Source organism: Lactuca virosa, chromosome 5 (genome assembly GCF_052849685.1).
Source record: "Lactuca virosa cultivar CGN04683 chromosome 5, Lactuca_virosa_CGN04683_v6, whole genome shotgun sequence".
In the NCBI taxonomy this organism is placed as follows: domain Eukaryota; kingdom Viridiplantae; phylum Streptophyta; class Magnoliopsida; order Asterales; family Asteraceae; genus Lactuca; species Lactuca virosa.
In genome coordinates, this window is record NC_136430.1 from 111,627,725 (window position 1) to 111,651,277 (window position 23,553).

Below are 23,553 nucleotides of genomic sequence, written 5' to 3' on the forward strand. Positions count from 1 at the left end.
AGTCTTTTTCTTGTAGTGATATGTCATCCATGTGGACCAATGGCCCATATGTCATCCATGGACACCATTAGCCACTAACATGTTGACCAATGGCCCATATGTCATCCTTGCACACCATAAGCGCACTACCATGTGGACCAATGGCCCATATGTCATCCATGGACACCATAAGCCACTACCATGTTGACCAATGGACCATCTGTCATCCATGGACACCATAAGCCATTACCATGTGGACCAATGGCCCATATGTCATCCATGGACACCATAAGCCACTACCATGTTGACCAATGGCCCATATGTCATCCATGGACACCATAAGCCATTACCCTGTGGACCAATGGCCCATATGTCATCCATATGTCATCCATGGACACCATAAGCCACTACCATGTGGACCAATGGGCCATATGTCATCCATGGACACCATAAGCCACTACCATGTGGACCTATGGCCCATATGTCATCCATGGACACCATAAGCCACTACCATGTTGACCAATGGCCCATATGTCATCTATGGACACCATAAGCCACTACCATGTGGACCAATGGCCCATATGTCATCCATGGACACCATAAGCCACTACCATGTGGACCGATGGCCCATATGTCATCCATATGTCATCCATGGACACGATAAGCCACTACCATGTGGACCAATGGCCCATATATCATCCATGGACACCATAAGCCACTACCATGTTGACCAATAGCCCATATGTCATCTATGGACACCATAAGCCATTACCATGTGGACCAATGGCCCATATGTCATCCATATGTCATCCATGGACACGATAAGCCACTACCATGTGGACCAATGGCCCATATGTCATCCATGGACACCATAAGCCACTACCATGTGGACCAATGGCCCATATGTCATCCATGGACACCATAAGCCACTACCATGTTGACCAATGGCCCATATGTCATCCATGGACACCATAAGCCATTACCATGTGGACCAATGGCCCATATGTCATCCATGGACACCATAAGCCACTACCATGTTGACCAATGGCCCATATGTCATCCATGGACACCATAAGCCACTACCATGTGGACCAATGGCCCATATGTCATCCATGGACACCATAAGCCACTACCATGTTGACCAATGGCCCATATGTCATCCATGGACACCATAAGCCATTACCATGTGGACCAATGGCCCATATATCATCCATGGACACCATAAGCCACTACCATGAGGACCAATGGCCCATATGTCATCCATGGACACCATAAGCCACTACCATGTGGACCAATGGCCCATATGTCATCCATATGTCATCCATGGACACCATAAGCCACGTACTACCATGTTGACCAGTGGCCCATATGTCATCCATGGACACCATAAGCCACGTACTACCATGTGGACCAATGGCCCATATGTCATCCATGGACACCATAAGCCACTACCATGTGGACCAATGGCCCATATGTCATCCATGGACACCTTAAGCCACTACCATGTTGACCAATGGCTCATATGTCATCCATGGACACCATAAGCCATTACCATGTGGACCAATGGTGCATATGTCATCCATAGAGACCATAAGCCACTACCATGTCGACCAATGGCCAATATGTCATCCATGGACACCATAAGCCATTACCATGTGGACCAATGGCCCATATGTCATCCATACACACCATAAGCGCACTACCATGTCGACCAATTGCCCAAATGTCATCCATGGAGACCATAAGACACTACCATATATATTGACATGACCCGTACGTCTTTTGTATATAAATTTCGGTTTAAACAGAAAAGCATAAATATTTATAGTTTATTAATGTTTAGTCCTCGTATATAATTTTAAGTTAAAATTATACTATGAACACATTGTTAGTCTATGTTCTTTCTTGACATTATTTATATGCATATACCCTATCTATCAATCTGTAACTACTTTAAATAAATTTGAATTACAAAATATTTAGCGGTAATTAGCACAGTTCGAATTATTTATTAGCGGAGGTTCAAAGTATTTCACAATTCGTTTCCCTCCAACCTACACACGTTTATGTTGCATATTAGGGTAATTAAGTTTACCAATTAGAAATAGGGTTTACATTTTCTGTAATCATCATCTCTGGCGGCCTCGAAAGCAAAAGGAGCATCCGGTGTGAAGCCAACTAAATTCATTGCACCACAAGTTATGAAACGCAACATGATTTCTGCTGCAAAATTCGTAAACAGACAGTTACAAGATGAAGAAATCGACTTCCCAATACCAACAACCACATCCAAATCGATTGAGAAGTAGTGGTTAGAGTTCACCTTCTTCTGGGTTTCTAGATCAGTTAGCACATGTTCGTATCAAATTTCTTGCAAGTATTACTTCTACTTTGCCTTTTTTTGCTCAATTGATTTATTTTCTCTATTGAAATTCTTTTTCATATGTTTTGCGTGCTGTTATACAGGTTGTATTTTTTTCTGCCCTATTTTGCATTTTTCATGTGCTTCATGTTTCTATTGCTCGATTGGAATACATCTAATTACACGGGTTCATTGAAGGTACTACTTTCATATGTACCTTGTGGAACATTGATATGCATACAACCTGTTTGTTTAAATGCCTAAGCGAGGGTACAGTGGCCATGACATCTTTATTAGTATTGTTATGATTTATCTGTATGAATATTGTTATGATTTATCTGTATTAATGTATTACATCTTTCATGTCATGTTTGTGTTAGTGTGTAGAGAGAAAGGAAGTGATGGAATGAGTCAATTATTTAACTTTCTTTAGACATGAATGTTAATGAGACAATTATGGATTTTATATATTTATTTTTCTTAATGCAGGTGCTTGCTGCTTTTTTTAGTTTCAAATGTTGGTGGAGTCAACAATTTACAATACCATTGAAAGGGTCAATGGTATTGTATATTAGCATGTAGGTATATCATTCTTAATTGGTTTCATTGGAGATGTTTGGATATTTTTTTTTTGCTCAGGTGGTTTCATCAAAATTTGTGGGTTTTGATTGGATCGTATATTAAATTTGTTTGTTGTTCTATGCAGGTAATTGCTTTATTGGTTTGATGCTTTTTTGATGAAGCCCCAAAAGTTAATGTCGTTTTGCTATACGTCCCCAACATGGAGTAGGTTTGGTTGCTGTTAAATTTAGAAGTGTAAATTGATTTTTAGGTGGTTGCTATTAGTTTGATTCCGTTTACATTCCTGCTACATGCAAATTGTATTTTATTTGTATTTGGCTCATTTGTAAAGGTGATTCCGATGAGTAACGGTACAATGGAACTATGTTATATTTCGGAAAAAAATGATGAATTAGAAGAATTGAGAGAGTTTCCAAGTAAACAAAAAGAGGAAAATGAAGAACTTATGGAAATAAAGAAAGCCAGAGATCAACAACACAACACAAAACGCAAGCAGCTTGAATGACAACTACAATCGGCAAAGAAAATTGTTAAGGTTTTTAAAGAACTGCAAAAATAGTAGATAATAGAGTGTTGATTTGTTTATCGTAAAGTATTAATTTTAGATTAACCGCTTTTCATTTTCCATGTAATACATATTTATTGTTTTATTTTATGATATAAATGTTATTTGATTTTTTTTGTTTATATATATTATTACAAAATAATTAGGATTTAATTTGTAAATTAATTATCCATTCGTAGCTATCCAGCTTTGCAACGAAAATATATCGACGTTATTTTCTATGGAATCTGCTATGGAATATAAACCATGGATTTTGTTAAGGATTCATTACAACGGGTTTAGCTAGAGATTTAACACTACGGATTTTGCTAGAGATTCATCACAACGTATTTAGCTATGGATTCATCACAACGGATTTAGCTAGGGATTCATCACCATGGATTTAGCTAGGGATTCATCACCACGGATTTAGCTAGGGATTCATCACCACGGATTTTGCTAGGGATTCATCACCACAGATTTTGCTAGGGATTAACTACAACGGAATTTGTGACGGAAGAACTACCACGGAATTTGTGATGGAAACCTACTACGGAATACCATCTACCACAGATTTCATTTCGTTGTCACAATTGCGACGAAAATATCGTTTCCGTTGCAAACCCCTCGCTACGGCGTTTTTAGGGACAGAAATAGGTCGTTGCAAATTTCGTCGCTATTCGTCTTTTGCAACGGAATTTCAGCTTTTCGCAATGGATTCCTTCCATAGCAAAATCGCATTTTTCTTGTAGTGGGTATTCGTTCGGTGCAGACCTATGATGTGGAGACTGAACGAATGGTAAGAAGGTGATGGTGTGGATGATAGAACCTTTACTGGCTGTAAGGGCTATGAATCACTCTCTTGGGTGTTATCCTCGTCCTGAACCTCTGTCTCATCATGATCAGTGGGGTCATCACTGGATGATGAATCCTGATATGGGGAACTATCCACTGGACCCTTGTCGTTTGCTCCCTCAGGTGACTCCTCCTCCTCGAGTGGCTCCTCTTCCTTAAATGACTCCTCTGGCGATATAGGTGAAGGCGACATTGGCATCCATGGATCATAATGGTCATCTGGCTCTAGAGTGCCAGGTACGACCTGATCTTCCTCGGGTAGGGGAAGTGCCATGTAACACCCGTAGATTCAGGCTAATCAATTTAGAAACAATAAGCGTCAAAAATGACTTTTTGATGGAAGATTATTTAGAATGAATAATCTTAGACAAGTTATATTATATGTCACAAGGGTTCCATACATATAAAGAACGCCGATATCCGAGTTATAACGAAGAAGTTATGACATGTCGAAGTTTTATGGCTAAACCGGCACGACACTGCGTAACGTAAAAAGTGAATTTTTGATAAATTACTTTTAGCCTTAGGGATCTACACAAAAGTTTTAGTAAATGTTAAACTGAGAGTGTTCATAAAAAGAACGTCCAAATCTGACTTCGTATGAGGAAGTTATGATTTTTCTAAGATTTGACAGAGTAGTATGCAGCCCGAAATTCAAATTTTAGATCGATCGATTTTTAGCCGACACAACCTAAATGAGAATTTAAGATCTCATTAATAGGAGTTCAACGATAAAAATACAGTCGAAAATGGAGTCTGTATGTAGAAGTTATGAATTTTACACGGTCGTTAAACAGTGTAATCTTCTCATACTGTTAAATTTAAAATCGGTCGGGAATTAGCCGGTGGAGTCAAAAGCATAGTTGTAGATTTTGTCAATACCTACGCGTGGATATAAAGAATGTCGAAAACGGAGCTCGTATGTGAAAGTTACGAAATTTAGAAGTCAGAAGGGTGTTGTTGCGAAGGGGGTGACGTGCACGATCTGAGCCTTTGCTTTCTCCCCACGCCTTGCCACCAGATGGTGACATGTGGCACACCAACGCTACGAGTTGGAGGCTCAGAACTCGCCGAGTTGAGCCATTTTTTAGCCTATAAATACCATGCAAGGCTCACTCATTTTCCTCACACCTCAACCTTTTTTTTTCTCTCTCTCTCTCTAACTTCTCTCTAAACCTCTCCTAAAGCCCTAGTAACTTCTAATTGCTAGAGAAAAGCCCCGGAGCGCCAGAAGGCTCCGAAAAGAAGAGATTTTTGGCTCGGAAGTTCTGTCCGTGCAGAGCCCAATTCTTCGATAACCCCCCTTGTAAGTGAGTTATGCTTACCATATTTTAAGTATAACTTATGTTGAAGTTCATTATCGTTATTATGAACCTATAAACAAGATTTATCAGTTATTCCTAGTCGTTATACTGATTGATCTACTTATGGGGATGATGTCTAGGCTGTCATTTAGTGAGGTGTTTGAAGTGGGCTTTCCAAACAGTATACTTCGTATACCAAACGGACCCTACCTCCGATATGATCCTACCTGGTTGTTGCTTACTTGATAGATCATGAAAATAGACTTTGAGTTAATGATGAATCTAAAATAATAATTAGTTGCAATAAGTATTAGACTAAAATCTAGTAATAATGATACTAGGTTTTGTCAAAGGAAAAGAAAATTGTTAGAAGCGAAGCGCTGCCCGAATTTTGAGTCATCACTTTAACAAGTGAGTGCATAGTCCCTTTATTGAACATGATTTTAATACAAGTATCAGTAAAAGTATTAAATATATGTTGAAAGTTTATATGTGATTTATATGCTTATTATCTGGAAATATGTGTTATATGTATATTTGATAATATACGCTATGCGAACCATACATGATTCTATATGTGTTGAGATGCATTTATATGATAATAATAATAGAAGTATTATAAATGAGAAGATAAATGTATGTTAATACTTAATACTCTGTATAAAATATTACACTAAATTAAGATAGTTTTGCCATAACAGAGTTAGTATTGAAAGTTGATTATAAGCATTATCGGCTTGCTTAGTGATGAAATAAGACTTAAAAGAGATGCTTAGTTCAATCAAGTTTGAATATTGGGTAATATCTTATTAAGAGTACGTGTGTGATCGGAATAGAGAGTAGAAACTCTATTCGAGGAGATTGATGATCGGTGGGGTATGTCCTACGTACAAAAGTACTTTCTAAGTACCAAGTATTTTTCAAAGCTCTATGTCTTAGGTGCTGTTTGTGCTGGGGTATTATTATGTTCTAGGGTACGAGTCCTACTCATACCCGGTTACTATAATGTGCCATAAGTACTATCATGTACAACGTCCTTCTTTTTGACACTATTGTGTGTCGGGGTACGGGAGCGTACGGGAGTACTCTATTAGTATTTCCCCATAATTTTTATTTTGAAGAGCTTTGGAGTCATCCTTTCTTTTATGAAGTGATCGGACGAGCTTCATGTATCAACGTTTCTTTTCACGATGTAATTGAGGGAACTTCGTAGACTGCTTAATAAAGCGTGTCAGCAATAGTGTAACACCCCTTTTCTGGTATGTGATTTAAATAAGTAATTTTTATTTCTTAAGAGGTACTCGACGAGTCAGTAGCCCGACTCGTCGAGTAGAGTCGGGAGTTGCACGCGGTTTAAGTTGGCGACTCGACGAGTCCATATTCCCGGACTCGGCGAGTCTGCCAGTCTGGATGAAACCCTAATTTCAAGGGTTTGCACCTTATTTAAACACCTTATGCGCCCCAAGACCAGCCTCCCTCACCCACAAAGAGTCCCATACGAAACCCTAGCCGTTCTTAAGCATTTTTGGAGCATTTTCTCACTTGTGAAGGTTTTAGTGCATCTTAGAGTTTTGGGGAAGAAGAGAGAGGAGAAGTATTTAAGGGGAGCAAGTAGATCCGGACTTCTGGTTGCATTTCAGTCCCCTTTGAGGTATCAAGCTCGAATCTTTGCTTATTATCAATTAGATCTCTTGAGAAGTTTACTTTTGTTGATTTTGAGCCCTTTCTAGACTTTAAGGTCGAATTAAGTGTTAATATGATGAATGGACTTCAGATCTAAGCTTTCCAGAGCCTCTTAAGCTCAAGGTTGCCACCTTTATTGAGCCAAGTTTCCATTCTAATCTTAGATCCCTTCCTTTAGCTTGTTTTGGGCTTTTGAGCTTCATATTAGCATGCATGCACGTAAAGTTAGAAACTTTACGTGAAAAACCAGCCTTAGGAGCCCAGATCTATGAATGGAATGCACTGGATTCGAGCAGAATCGACTGTTTAGTAATGACATGCATGGGACTCGGCGAGTCGTTCTTCAGACTCGACGAGTCGAGTCACGAGTCCCCGATTTTCCCCATTTGAGAGTTTAAGGTGGAATCAGTGAGTAGGTAATGGACTCGGTGAGTTAAGGCTCAGATTTTGTAGAGGAGGGACTCGACGAGTTGTTCATATAACTCGTCGAGTCAAGGACTGATCTTATTCATAGGATGAAGGAGGACTCGACGAGTTGTTCATACAACTCGGCGAGTCAGATGAAGATGAACTAGATGTTAGTATCGAAGAAGAACTCGTTGAGCCTTTGCCAAACTCGACGAGCAGAAGCGGGTAGAGGATCAGAAAGGATAAAAGGGACTCGGCGAGTTGGCGGCCCAACTCGGCGAGTCCGGTCAACTGAAAGTTGACTTTGACCAGGGGAAAAATAGTCATTTTACCCTGAGATTTGTTATCAGTGTCTGATTTAGTGTTTATGGGATTTGTAGCCGGGGAGTTCCGGAGCAGCAGTCAGACAGTTTCAGATTTAGCACCTCAACAGCCAGCGTTACGAGGTGAGTTTCCTTTCCAGTAGGAACGGGTCTACGGCCATAATGCCGGCCCGTTTAGTTAGCAGTAGTTCCGGACTTCGGTCCGATGCAGTAGTTCAGTGTGCTTGATGTCTTTGTGATTCAAGCATGTCTTTGTGTTATGTGTTCCGGACTTCGGTCCGATGCAGTATGCAATATATGTGTTTATGCTAGTTGTTATGATTATGCTATGCTATGTTCAATCAGTTTCCGGACTTCGGTCCGATGCAGAGGGCAAGGCCCTGGTTAGTTCCGGACTTCAGTCCGATGCAGTTTCCGGACTTCGGTCCGATGCAGAGGGCAAGGCCCCGGTTCGTTCTAGACTTCGGTCTGATGCAGTTTCCGGACTTCGGTCCGATGCAGAGGGCAGGGCCCTGGTTAGTTCCGGACTTCGGTCCGATGCAGTTTCCGGACTTCGGTCTGATGCAGAGGGCAAGGCCCTGGTTAGTTCCGGACTTCGGTCCGATGCAGTTCCGGACTTCGGTCCGATGCAGTGGGCAAGGCCCAGTAGTTGCTTATATGTTATTGTATGGTTTGTGGTAGTTTGGGGGAGCTCAGTAAGCTTTGTGCTTACAGTTTCAGTTTTTGGTTTCAGGTACTTCCGCTAGTAAGGGGAAGAGCTGGGGATGATGGCATGGCACACACCATAGCTTCAGTTTATCCTGGGAGTTTTATTCAGATATTTTGATATGTTTTGACATCAGTTGATTTGATTAACTTATTATGACATTTTGAGATGCATGATCCATGGATTTATCTTTTAATATTTAATATTATGGTTTAGTAAAGTTTTTAAACGAAAATTTTTGGGTTGTATTTTTCGGATGTTTCAAATAGACCACTACCAGGTATGTCTAATGTTGTATTTTCGGATAGGGTGAGTCTGGGGTAAAATACCTCACGGTGTCAGACCACTGCTAGGAAAAATTTGATGTTGTATTGCCGGATAGGGTGAGTATGGGGGTAAAATACCTCACGGTGTTACACCACTGCTAGGCACAGTTATCTAGATAACCATCACTGACTTCATTGACTTGTATTACGAATGGAGGTTCATGGTGAAACTTATTTCATTCTCCTCATTTGATGTATTTATTGATCCTCTTTTGCTGCCAGCAAATTCCCGAAGAAGCGTCGTCAGATTGTTATTCATATTGATCCTTTAGGCTAGATCTTGTAAGATCGTTGTATAGGATCTATACGTGGGAATCGGCAGGATGGGATACATTGTTGTAGAGATATGATATATCTGTGTTAATGATAATAGTTGGATTTGCAGGGTTAAGATATACATTATTATCACATTGTGGGATTGAAATCCCTATGTACTCACCAGGTTTCCCAACCTGACCCACTCAATTTATTGTATCACAGTTGGCTATATGAAAGATACATACTGCTGAGAGATTCAAGGAGTATTAGGCCACTAGTTTAATTACTGTAATCCTTGTAATATTTCGTTATGCTTATGTTTCTGTAGTGACGATGACATCCCAATGTCTTAATTAACATAAATAAAATACATTTCTTCGGAAATGCTTTGATAATATCATTATCATGTTTTATGGGAACAAATTCCGCAATACTATTTTTCAAAAAGGATACTCTGATTTTAAAATAAGCATAAACAAATCAGTCTTTTCTGGCCATGAAAATAAGGATATCACATACCATCCAAATACCCATGTCGGCCATCTATCTCCCACGAACCTGCATAAGACATCAAACGAGTTAGATTTTTATGAGAGGTAGCATAGGAATATGTATAATATTTAATTATAGACGTCAATCCATGCAACATCTAGACCATCAATCCATGCAACCTCGAACTAGACGTCAAATCCTTGAGCAGTAGATCTCGATCTAATCCTTAAGCAACCTAATCGAACTACACTATTGATCCATAAATCCTGAAGAGTTTATATTGTCAACTACCATATCCAGGTTTAGGCGTGCGTCGGTCGGACCATAATAAAACTTAGTTGCACATTCTAGGTCTAGTTGAGGTACGATCGTTGTACTGTACTAACCCTAGGTATTGTTTTTGACCTAAAATCTTGAGTTGTGATTTATATGGATGCTCTTTATAATATTTAGGTGTATTTATAAGAGTTTATATAAATCTATATCTGATTATGGGTATTTTATTAATTCTATGATTTGTACTTGAAGACTATCAAGTAAGGATTGTCCAGATGAGAAGTACCGAAAGGCAGGACCATTTCGACGTATAGTTGTTATGAAATCCAGCAACTCAAGCAATAGTTCAAACTAGTCACCTCTCCCTTAAGTAGTCTTGAAGTAATGTAATTAATAATAATACTTTTAGTTATTAGGCTTAAGGCTTAAACCTAACTAGAGTATTTTCCCTAAGTTATAGTAGTAGTTCCTAAGGATTTACTAGTTCACTATAACTTGTAGCTCTAATACCAACTTATCACACCCCCGGTCGGCGGCAAAAGTGTCGATTTATGTGACGTTTATGTATGTTGGACATGAAGACAAATAAATTGAATAATACACGGAAATATAACAGAAATAATTATTTTATTCATTATTAAAAGGGTTACATATTGGACTCACAAACACTCCCTAAACATATAGTAAATAACAAAAAAACCGAATAAAGCTTCCATCGTCCATTTGGTGACTTCCTTCGACACTCTACTTCCACCACTACTTATTTCATGAGAATACATGGGTTTTGAAAATGTCAACATAATGTTGTTGAGTTCACAGGTTTTTATGGTTCTATACTTTTGAGAATTGTTTATATAACTCTTTAAAAAGGGTTTCTATTCTTTGCATTTTTGTTTTCCTAGGATAAGCTAATCTTTTAGTACTCTATCCTATAACTTTTAATTTATCGCTTTATGTTCCTTTTTATTATCTTTTCATACTTTAAATACTTCCCAGACATTCTCTTTTAGGTAGTTTAATTTATTAGGTTAGGTGGGTAATGTTACAATGAGTCCCTATAACTGAGCTATATGACTTGAAATTTCTCCACCACGACGCTTCATCGGACATCGTGAAAAGGACTATAAAGTTATGCCTTCTGGGGTTGTAGCTAACAACTGCACGTGGGAGTCTCAATCCCATATAGATCCTTACGTACCTATAACGCTCACTTAAGATTAACGATTATAGGTCCAGGGTAGCCGAATATCAATCAATTATGGATGAATAATACGCCTCATTTAACACTTATTTTATTAACCCTTAACAAGTATGATTATTTATCTTTGTTATTCTTTCTTTAGTTCTTCCTTTAATATAATTTACTTACATGTATATATATATATATATATATATATATATATATATATATATATATATATATATATATATATATATATATATATATATATATATATAGGATTAGGTTATTCTATTCAAAGTAATTATTGTGTTATTGTATGCATAAATGTGGGCCAATCAAATTTACTTATTTTAAGAAAGTGATTAATATTTGAAAATATCATCTTAATTAATTACAAGGGTATTTTAGTCAATTAATATAGATTTAATAAAGGAAAATTGCATTTTTTAAGGGATCATGGATTCTATTAATTTTAAAAATCCGATTTTACGAATTATAATTCTTTTAATTCGGAGATTCTGGCAAAATATTCTTGAACCTATTTCTTGATCATGACTTTAAAAACTTCTTGTAGAATAACAAATTCTTGAACAATCAATTGAAGAATAAAAACAAAAAATACATTATTTCTTATAGAATACGGAAAAACTTCTTGTAGAATAACAAATTCTTGAACAATCAATTGAAGAATAAAAACAAAAAATACATTATTTCTTATAGAATACGGGTAACAATTGTTAAGAATCACATTTATTGTTAAAGAATAAAACTAAAAAAACTTTCAAAACGGGAAAGAAAACATCAAAATCTAACAACGACACTAATACATTCTAAAAGAATAATGTTGCTTAGAATCACTTTCAATTTTGTGGTCCGTTCTTCAAGCATCAACTTCTGTGAAAACAAAACCAAATTGTAGTTTAGATTCCAATAATGCATTAACAAATGAAAAATAAAAAACTAATTTCCTTTGGAAAAATATGTGGACTTGTGAATTGCACCAAAACCAATAAATAAGAATTGTAGAATATGAATAAATCAGTGAGAAAATATTCATACTCCATTCCAACAGAATTAGAATTCATGATTCGATTCCAACAGAATTGGAATTCGTGATTCCATTCCAATATACTATCGTCCCTCCATGTTTTCTTTCTTTTCCTCTTGAAAAACCTAAATCCACATGTCATCTGAGCTTAGCAACTGCATAAAGTTAGGAAAAAATTAGTCACCTTGATCACCATGTCTGTAAATTAATATGGAAAAAGTGAAGTATGGTTTATCATAGCTTAACAACTGTGTATATACCTTAATTTGAGCTGCAAGAACTTCACATAGTGGACAGCATCTTTAAGCATTGTACCTCTAGACCATACCATGCACTCAATAAATCACATGTATCCTAATAGATACACAAATTCATTTTTGATTGGAAGTTAAATATAAACAATTTACAATCAAATTTGTCTCAGTTTTCTAATTTAGTTATGCAGAATTGACAACAATTAAGAATATACTTATAATTTGTAAGGTTCTTCCAAATTCCAAACAAAGACTTTTCACAATTCAATTAGTAATCGTACAATGAACAACATCAGTAAGATGTAAACATGTAATGAATTTACAGTTATAAGGGATTTGATGGGTTATGAGCATTCTAACACTCCTAAGTGTACATGCAACCCTAAATACCTTGGATCTATGTTTTCTCTATTATACATAGAATTGTGAACATCCAAGGTATTATCCTAATCTAGCATACAAAATAATAAATATAACAAGATAGAATACATACCTCTTTGATGTAGAATGTCTTCATGAAGCTTGAGTGCCTAGTGCCCCAAGTGTGACACCTCAAATGGTTCACACAACACCAAATACACTTGGAATAACTTGAGAGAAACTTGAACACTCCTTGAAATCGTCTAGCCCTCACACTCACACATTAGTGCACGATTTCTTGAGCCATGGGATTCTTTTATATGGTGGCTATTAGGGTTACACCATGTAACTCATAACTTTACCCATTCCTTATGCTCCATGGATTTTAACCTCCATGGAGTATCCATGGGTCACCCCATGGACTTAGTCCAACATAAGGAATCTTGGATCACAAGCCCACATATATAAGAATGAATGATTTACACAATCAACCCATATATTTAATTAGTCTCCTTTTGATCACTTAATTAATTCCAAATTAATTCTTGATCAATACTAATTAAATAACCTTATTAATATATTAGAACTTATAATATATTAACCAACCTTAAGTGTTATTTCTCTCATTATAGTCTATCCAAATGCATGATGCCATGCAACCCAAATAGACCATGCCGGGTCGGGTCAAGTCTTACCAATTATAGTTATGGACTTAGACATTAATCCAACAGTCTCCCACTTGGATAAGTCTAAAACTATTATTGCGTATGACTTTAGGAACCGATCAGCAATGGTAGCTCTCAAAAGCTTCTGTCGAACTCTGACCTTGTCGATGAACTCTGACCTTTGTCAATGACTTGTCCATTAGATAAGGGATCATATATTCCTCCATTCTAGATATCATATGGACTGAGACATGGATTATCAATCATTCTCTCTGTCCATTTGTTGTTTCCCGATTTCCGATTCATGATGACTGACTGATTGAACAAATCAAATCAGTCCTGGCTTGGCCAAGCACTCACATGTATCATCTTTAAATCATCGAGGGGCCCACAGATATCGCTTTTATCCCGAAGGTAAAAGGAAGGGATAAACTTCGACTCATATGGCTTGTTCTACTACTTGTTGAATCATACACAAAGGCACGTTTTATAACATCGAGTTACCAATGCGTTTTCGTGCAATCAATGTATAACCAACTCATAGTAACAACTCATATCTCTAGGTTTGAAGAATATAAGATATTATCGTCTCATGATCACTCGTGATAAAATCCATGAAGTGATTCAAATGAGCGTGGGTTGAATCCAATACTCATAACTTATGAGCACTCATGAGTGTTGTAGCACCACTTTGTCCACCAACTTGGATCTCTACAAACCAACCCATGACAGTCTTGATTCATATCTACTTCCAACATATGACCGACTGTGGATGGTTTGAATAACTTAATCATTCAGGAAGAGCGACTTAGTTATTCTGGAAGTCAAAACATGCAAAGTGAAACACAAGAATAAATGAATCAAATATGGTATCAAACCCTATGAATATAAATAAACACTTTTATTTATCACCATACTGATTACTGATTATTCATTGTTTCGGTTTTATCAACTTTATACTTGAATTTAAAACAATAGTTGTCCCATGCTCCAAGCATGTACACTATGTTTTCTAAACACTAGTCATGCCATACACCAAGTATGCATACTATGTTTGTCTATGATCTTTACTTTGTAAAATAGATCAATTGAACATCACTCCAATGATCCTCTTTTCACAGTCCCAAATCCTTAGTGCAAATGCAAGAATTCCAAATTCATGCCATTTACTGAAATCTGTTATATTCTAAACTTATATGCATTGATCCTCTTAATGATTATGCACGAAGTCAGAAAGACTTGACAACAATCATTACAGAGCATTCCAAAGGAGATCAGCTCCTTGGAAACATCCTTCTTTCATTAAGTTTCCTAATCTTACACAGATTGAATAATTTCTAACTTTGAAACATTTCCATATTCCATTTTGACTATCACTTCTGAACAAGAGTTGCCTCCTTACAGATTATGTCAATATGGTCCTTCCAGAATTAACATTATACTTCCAACTGTCCTTGAGCAACAAATATTTGGTAAACCTTAGATTGTCCTCGACAATTGCTTAATCATTTTAGTCATATCCAATTGTAGACCTTTTCCCTTCATAATGCCCCAGGCATTTGGAAAATTTTAGAAAGGATGAATATAGCACATGTAATCGATCCTATATCCGAAGCATATGGGACACGATTCATGATGTCTCACATAAAGACTAAACCAGTCTTTTGCTATAATATTTCCATTTCAATTTGCCAAGTTCTCAAAATTCAGATTATGAAAAGGGATGTCGTAATCATAATCGAATTTTAGAACACAAATAATGGACCCATATATAGAATTTCCTTATGTTGAGCCATTCCAACATGAAATTCATATATATATCCTTGATTAAATACGATTAAAATCTCAATCTAAGCTTTTAGAATTGAAATGAAGTATAATTTCCTCTCCCTTAATTATAGCAAAACAACTTTTTCAACCCCTGCAACCTCACGAATTGAAACTTTTGTTTTCTATAATTAACATTGCTAACTTGCAACCTTTGTCATAATTATCATGCTCCCACTAACATGATGATTATTAGCATAACACTTATGCTCCCACTAGCTTTGACATGTACTCATAAATCAGCTGACTTTCTTACCAAAGTTCAGATTTCTGATACTAGATTGTTTTGATAAAACTTTATCAAAATCATACACCTCTCTTAGATAGCTCACATGTGTGTCTAAACAATTTTAGAACTATGAAAAGGGATGCCGTAATCATAGTCTCAATTGTTTAGACCTTTGCCACTTCTCACAAGTCCATGTTAGTGTGCCGGTAAACCACACACGCTCCACTAACGACTTTGAGAATGCAAATATCACAATTGCTATCTAGCTAAAATCTACTTAGTGAAAGTGTTTCCTCACCATCATTTTCATGAATCGGAGAGAAACCTTATGACACTTAGATTTAATAGTGTATGTGTTCTTATCCATGTGAATTTGTCAAAACCATAATCACAAGACAAGGTTAGTGACAAATCCAAACTCATATTGATTAAACTTGTGCAATCTTAAATTCTTGCCATTTGGCAGCTCAGGTGCCTGCCATTGCTTCCAAGTAGTTGTGCAACCAATTGAGAACTCTCAGAACTCCTATGCAAAGCCAACTTGAATAGGCACAAAAATTTCAACACGATAGGTTATAAACCTCAAGTCGTGTGCTAGTGAAGGACTTTAGGTTTTATTCTTGATTAAGTCTTGAAACTTTCAAGAGCTTTAAGACTCCCACTGTCCTCTTGACATATAAGACTCCCTTGTCAAATATTCAAGAGATAGTGCGGATTCTTTATCAAGATTAACACTTTACACAATTGGCCTAAGTTGATCTCTGTTTTATCCAAAACATCACAACTTACCAATTTCAAATGTACAAGAGTAGATAACCTTTTACTCTTACATTTGACTAGTGTTAACGAACCCTCTTTAAGATATGTCACTCAAGTTACAATCTTGGAGTATGACTCTAAGAATTGTTTTGGAACGAAGTATGACTCATCTTTTTGATTTAACCATTTCAACAATTCAAGACTCCTCTTCTTAGTCATAAGAATGCACTAAGATGACTTTAGAGGACCAATTGTGATATGGTATCTTAATCATTAAGATGATCATAAACATGATACTAAAGTACTCTCCCATCTTTTCAGATTTGAGAAACTTTTATCTTTCTGCCATACTTTGATTCTTCTTATTCGTTCTGTCTCACATTGAAACTTCTCCAATGCTACAGACTTATACTTAAACTTATAAGTATAACCATATTTACTGAACTTAAGTAAATCATGACGAATAGTCTTCTTGATCTTTTGTGGTGGACTTGACCAGTGCACAAGAATGTGTACTCGATCCCTTAGTCCTTTCCTAATTAGTCTTAATTTTCCAAGCTGAAAGTTCTCATTCATCATACTATACAACTTGCATGATTCCAAGTTTCGGTCCAATTGAACCTTGGGTGATGAGAATCTTTCCTTATTTGGTAATATTAGACACTACCACAACCGAAAGAATCAAATCCATTTTTCCAATATTGCTATCAATGGAATCTAATAAGCAACAACTTTTCACAAATGCCATTGTAAGGATACTTAAAATAAATAAAATCAAAACCTTTTTCTTTTATTTTAAAACATTGCGGAAAAACTTATCCTTACAATCCATATGAAAACCTTGTTGTTATCTATTCCTAAGCAATATAAATATCATAACTCTTAAGTAATAGCCCAAAATTCTGATCACCGAACCATGCGATTGAAATCCATCTTCGCGATCAGAATCAGCATGTACTTAATAGAGTTAGACAATGGACTTTACCTAAAGTAGAGCCAAACTTATTGACTTTAACATCCTTAGGTAAATTTGGCAGCTTCGTAACCAATGCCCCTTCCTTTGGCAATAGTTACCTATGGACCCTTGATAATGGGACTATCTCAGACTTCGCCTCTCTCTTTACCATTGGGTCAACCGAGTTGACTATGGTCGATCCCTTTCCATTGGGAAGAGAGAGCTTTACTGGATATCCAATGTCATCATTGTCAATGTCCATAGCGTTTTAGGAAGTTGATCTTAGCATATAGATAAGATCATTAAGGGTCTTGTCTTAGTCTGTTTCATAGGATTCCCAAAAGAACTCACTATGTGACTTAGAAAGTAGTTGAGCCACCAACTTTCTCAAGACTTTGACACCCAACTCTCCCGGCTTGTCAATACGTGACTACATCTCCAAGATGTGATCACACCTAGACCTTGCCTTGCCAATAGGGCTTGAGTGACCTTAAACTTTTTAGGAACTTGTGGGTTAGGGAGAATAATTGGAGGAGGTGAAAGAAGTATGATATCCATGGGACATCATCTTCATTTAGGAAAGCTTGTTTCAAGAGATTTGGGAAGATCATAAATGTCTAGACCAGACATCTTTTTGGGAGATATTCAAGATAGTTGATTTAAAGTCCTTAATATGACACCCAATATGAAATATTAAGGCTAGGACCCAACAAACTATTTTATAACTTAGAAGAGGGATGCCGTAATCCAAGCTATAAAATATTTGAAGGTAGGTGAATGACGATTCACCAATTTCCACCATGAAAAACGAAATAATTTATTAGATTTTAATTGGATTTGAAAGTCCTAGATCTTTGAGATTCATTGAACTGTTCAAAGGCATGTTTCAATCTCGAGTGTGCCCTTCAGGTTTTGTGACTGGGATGCCGAGGATCACAAAACAAGGTGTGAATAACCATGCAAATATACTTGGTACCCTTAATATTTACCCCTTAATCAGTGTGCCGGTTAACCACACACGCTCCACCGATACTATGATAAATATTAAGTTACCCTTTGCCTACCTTGTTAAGTCCAGGTTAGTGTGCCGGTTAACCACACACGCTCCACCAACGACTTAAGCAAAGTGCAAAGTGTAATTTCATGGGTTAGCACCAAATTCACATTTTCCTAAGTAACTAATATTGGGTATTAATAAGAGTTTAGTTACTTAGTATTTATCATTAATACTTTTAATGAAAGGAGAATTATAGTCCTTGTCCTACCCGTTCGGCTAACGACCCTCCACCAGTCAAGGAAGCGGTGGGTGAGAGTGGATACCCATTAAACTGCCATTTTATAGGCAGTAACCTTATACCCCCTTATAGACCGGCTTCGTGAATGAGGCCTACTAACGGTAAGACTGACTTTACTCTTATACATATATATAAATATTATTAACTTATAATATTATAAAGTATAAGGGTTGAATTTTAACTTTTAAAATTCTAAGGGCTAACTTGGAATTAAAGTATTCATAAGTGAAAACTTTTCAAATTCCAAAACTTGAGGGCAAGCTTTGAAACTATTCAAAACTAATTAATTCCATAACTTATGAGTTTAAAGTAGTTTTAATTAAAAAAAAAAACTCTTCAAGTTCCATAACTTGAGGACAAGTTATGGAAGACTTTAAACTAATTAATAAAAAAAAATAACTTTTTTTTATTGTAACTTATGAAACTAATTAAGGTTACACTTTTTTTTTAATTTAATGAAGAGACTCTTGAACCTCCATAACTTGAGGACAAGTTATGGAGTCATAAAACCATTTAATTAGAACTAGACTCTTCATTTTGTAACCTTTGCCAACTTTTATGAGTTTTATGATTCTTAAATGTGACTTTTCATATAACTTGAGGACAAGTTACAAAAACACACTTTGGAATCAACTCTTAGATTAAAATGGATTGAAAACAACTATTTCACACAACTTTTCTATTAATCTAAGAACCTCATAAGAACAAGATAATTCAAATCATCAATCTTCAAGAAATTAGCATGAACATACAAACTAATACAAATCTTGAAATTATGACAATTATCTTAGAAATTGGATTAACATGAACATTACCACATCAAAAACAAGTTTATAAGTCCAAAAACATCTTAGGGTAATGTTCCTAGTCCAATTCCAGCCAGAACAATCGAATATATGCATCCAACTCGATTTTTCAGCTACTTTTGCAAGTATAACAAGAAAACAAGCCTAGGCTCTGATACCACTGTTGGGTTATGAGCATTCTAACACTCCTAAGTGTACATGCAACCCTAAATACCTTGGATCTATGTTTTCTCTATTATACATAGAATTGTGAACATCCAAGGTATTATCCTAATCTAGCATACAAAATAATAAATATAACAAGATAGAATACATACCTCTTTGATGTAGAATGTCTTCATGAAGCTTGAGTGCCTAGTGCCCCAAGTGTGACACCTCAAATGGTTCACACAACACCAAATACACTTGGAATAACTTGAGAGAAACTTGAACACTCCTTGAAATCGTCTAGCCCTCACACTCACACATTAGTGCACGATTTCTTGAGCCATTGGATTGTTTTATATGGTGGCTATTAGGGTTACACCATGTAACTCATAACTTTACCCATTCCTTATGCTCCATGGATTTTAACCTCCATGGAGTATCCATGGGTCACCCCATGGACTTAGTCCAACATAAGGAATCTTGGATCACAAGCCCACATATATAAGAATGAATGATTTACACAATCAACCCATATATTTAATTAGTCTCCTTTTGATCACTTAATTAATTCCAAATTAATTCTTGATCAATACTAATTAAATAACCTTATTAATATATTAGAACTTATAATATATTAACCAACCTTAAGTGTTATTTCTCTCATTATAGTCTATCCAAATGCATGATGCCATGCAACCCAAATGGACCATGCCGGGTCGGGTCAAGTCTTACCAATTATAGTTATGGACTTAGACATTAATCCAACACAAGGCCCCACCTTTTCTCTTATGCACGTGTGTATATTGGTAAAATAAAAAGAAATAATCAAGATTATCTCTCTTCTCTGATCAGAAGAATTGTACCGGTTAGAAAACCAATTTCTAGGGCAAGAAAATAACAAAAACGAACTTGAAGTGCCAATTGAAGAAACACAACAGTACAAGCATCAATAACAGAAAAAAGCGATTCTTGATTCTGATTCACCTCCAAAATCACAAATAGCAGACAAAAAATTTCATTGCAATCGATTCTAAAATGATAAAATACTTTCTGATTCTTATTTGGATTCCAAAATGGATTAGTAGATAAAATAATGGATCTTAATCGATGAATTTTACTAACCTTAACTAGATTTGTATGATCTGAATATCCAAAAACAACTAAAAATATAGTAGAAGGCGATGGATTTTGAAAGCCCTAACCTGAGCGGCAACGGTCGACAGTTTGCAAGCTGACCGGTGGTACCAGTGCAACGTTGAGCGATTATTTTTCGCCCCTCTCTCAGTCGATTGCAAGTATTGTTGGACCACCGGAAGTAGTATCTGATGCTTCATGATCCAGTGAGCGAGAGCAGAAGCTGACCTCGGCAACGTCTCCCCACCGCCGCCACCGGTAATACGCCTCCGTCCTTCAACGACTCCAACATGGTCTCGATTCGGTGAGAAAATAAAAGAATAAGCAGAGACAAATGTTACAGGTGGGTACGGGAGAAATACCTCGTAGGAGGAGGTCATATGGCGCTGGAAGAATCGGGAAGAGGTTAAGACGATCTGGATGAAGGGGCAAGAGGTGGCTGAAGTCAATGATTACCATAATTATAGGATATTATTTGTGGAAACTAATTATCAAATTACCTATTTACCCTTATTTATTTATTTAATTATTTACTTTTATTTTAAATTTTGATTGGCCCACATTTATGCATACAATAACACAATACTTACTTTAAATACCTGAACCTAGCTCTATATAGAGCTAGGTTCGGGTGTTTAAAGTATTTATTGTGTTATTGTATGCATAAATGTGGGTCAATCATTTCAAAAACCTAGATAGGGGTAAAATTGTAATCTCCTTTTAATTAATTTTTGTAATTTAATAATTAAATTATTATTTCCTTTAATTTAGCAAAATTAATTTAAAACCCTACCGGTTGCAGTTTTAGTGGGTGCGGCTTCAACAGAGAACAACGAGGGGGAAGGGACGAAAGGTGAAGCTGTGATCGAGGAACTGTACTAATCAAGAAAAGGAGAGGTCAACCTAGAGGTGTTTGGCTTGTAGTTGCAGTTCCAAGGTAATGGTTCTCCTCATTCATTCTCCTATTTTTTTTGTTTGGTCCTCGTCTTCAAATCACCATCACCGCTAGCTGCCATGGCCGCCGGCCATTGTTGCCATCGTCGACTACCTGCCACCTTGTTGTGGTGGCAGTGGGTGTGTCTCGGAGGCATAGTCGTCGACTCTCACGGCCGATTGTTCTGGATTGAATCAGGTCCTTCTGAATCAGGGTAAGATGCTTAAGCATCTATGTCAAACCCTAAAATCATCACCCTGAAATCTTCTTCCTTTTTGTTGTTATAAATACCGTATCTGGTGCAATTTTTGAATCTCTCTACATGAGGTAAAGTTCTTCGGAAAATATGAAGGTAATGCAGATAACATATATTGATCCCGTGAACTAAAATGAAACTCATCGTTGACTCATTGTTATAATTCCACTCTTTCACTCCAAATTTCAAAAATGTTATTTCAAGGTTGTTCGAACACCAAATTAGTATTTATTCTTATTTCTGTGCTAGTCCCACGTTTGAATTCATATCAGATGTCACGTGTTCTCCATCTCAATGAGATGCTTGGTTACTTCTCAGGCTCAATGCTCGCTGATTAAGTTCTAGTTGTAGTGGCTTATTAAAACATAATTGCGGAATATTTTAGCCTTTTCTATGCTTGGTTTTAGCCCTTTTTGCCCTACAATAAATGTGACTTACCAGTCTTTTCCAATTTTAGATTCCAAGATGTTGTTTTATAGCCTTATTTAGCTCAAGCTCTTTACATTTATGTTGACTATTAATTTGGTATTAGATATTGAGTGAAATCAATAATGTTCTTGTTTTCTTGGTTGTATTTCTCATTTGCAGGTACACATGAAATCAAGAACAAGAATGTTCTTGTTTTCTTGGCTGGGAACAAAACGAGAGAGATCAAAGCAAAACAGGGTACATATGAAACTTGCAACATTCTACTGGAATGGAATATTGAATTCCGATTCTGTCATAATATAATCTTTGAAGATGAACATTGTATGTGATGAAGATGAACAATGACCACCAATCTTCCAAAAAGAATGGATTATTCCAGCAGAATAATATACAATATTATGAAAAAAAAAATATATGTAATAGTATAATCTAGTAGAATGATTTATATATTGTATTTGTTTGATATTAATAAGTGTAACATTCTTATAGAATAGTATATAATTTTTTTTCTTTTCTAAGAATGTAATGAAATTTTTTTTTAACTTGTATCCAAAATTTTGTTATTCTTCAAGAAGTTTATTAAATCAAAATATATATTATGTCAGAATGTCTATTCTTGTATGGTTCAATCATATTTGTTATTTTTCAATATATTGATAAACATATTCCGTCAGAATGTTACAAATTAGGAGAATTATCATCCGTACAATCAGATTTTTAAAATTAATAGAATCTATTTTCCCTTAAAATATGCAATTTTCCTTAAAATATGCAAATTTCCGTTATTAAATCTATATTAATTGACTAAAATAACATTCTAGTTAGAATAGATGGTATTTTTGAATTATATTTAATTCAATAATATGTAATAATCACTTACTTAAAATAAGTAAAATTGATTGGCCCACATTTATACATACAATAACAAAATAATTATTTTGAATAGAATAACCTAAGCCTATATATATATATATATATATATATATATATATATATATATATATATATATATCTATACACACACACACACACACACTTAATCCTATATATAATAATTATCTTTTAATAAATGTTCTTTGATAGGTTATGGTATAGTTAAGTACATTACCTATCCTTACGTTTCCTTTATACTTTATTGCATAATTATCAAAACACGTATATATATTATACCATA